The 1,050-nt window shown below is 41.0% G+C and overlaps 1 protein-coding gene across 1 annotated transcript in view; it reads right to left on the bottom strand.

Moving 5' to 3' along the window:
• The window catches only part of LOC105454803 (ankyrin-3-like), a 16,613-nt gene that overhangs the window by 3,308 nt on the left and 12,255 nt on the right, over window positions 1-1,050 (bottom strand). The gene's annotated exons all lie outside the window — the stretch shown is intronic.

The following is a 1,050-nucleotide window of genomic DNA, read 5'->3' as shown; positions in this document are numbered from 1 at the left end:
CTTCAGGTTACCATCAGATAGCGATGAGCGACCGCGATAAATGCAAGACAGCATTTTCGACACCGTATGGACATTATGAGTTCAATCGAATGCCGTTCGGGCTAAAGAACGCACCGGCGACATTTCAACGGGCAATGAACTCAATCCTCACAGGCATTCAAGGTATCAGATGTCTTGTCTATTTGGATGATATAGTTATATATGGTCCCAGTCTACAGAAACATAATCGCCGATTAATAGAAGTACTAAATCGACTACGCGAACATAATTTAAAATTGCAGTCTAATAAATGTGAATTTCTGCGTAAGGAAGTTACATATTTGGGACATATAATTACGGAAGATGGAATAAAACCTGATCCCGAAAAGCTTCGAGCCGTAAAAGAATTTCCGGTACCTAAAAAGGTTAAGGACATACAATCATTCCTAGGTTTAGCCGGATATTACCGCAAATTCATAGAAAATTTTTCAAAAATTGCCAAACCACTTACAAAATTAACGCGAAAAAATGAGCATTTTTGCTGGACCGAGGAACAACAACGCGCATTCGATATCTTAAAGAAAAAATTAATTACGGCACCGGTTCTGAGCTACCCGGAGTTCTCGCAGCAGTTCACGGTCATTACCGACGCGTCAGATTACGCCATCGGAGCCGTGCTATCGCAAGGAACCTTGGGGCAAGATCGACCAATTGCCTATGCTAGCAGAATTCTGAATAAAGCGGAACAGAATTATAATACGACCGAAAAGGAATTACTAGCGATAGTATGGGCCGTGAAATATTTTCGCCCATACGTATACGGTACTAAATTTAAAATAGTAACCGATCACAAACCATTAATTTGGTTATTTAGCGTAAATGATCCGGGATCGCGACTGATAAGGTGGAGACTCAAGCTAGAAGAATACGATTACGAGATTACCCATCGCGCAGGTAAGGGGAATACAAATGCCGATGCACTCAGTCGAAATCCGATACCGGTTGACAACGCTATAATTAGTAACGTGGATTGCGTGATAAACGAAAAACGCGAGTATAGTGAAAATGAAA

Source organism: Wasmannia auropunctata, unplaced genomic scaffold, assembly GCF_000956235.1.
Source record: "Wasmannia auropunctata unplaced genomic scaffold, wasmannia.A_1.0 LD335975.1, whole genome shotgun sequence".
NCBI classification, from domain to species: domain Eukaryota; kingdom Metazoa; phylum Arthropoda; class Insecta; order Hymenoptera; family Formicidae; genus Wasmannia; species Wasmannia auropunctata.
Note: the sequence above shows the minus strand (reverse complement) of the source record. Positions and strands in the feature narration are given on the sequence as shown.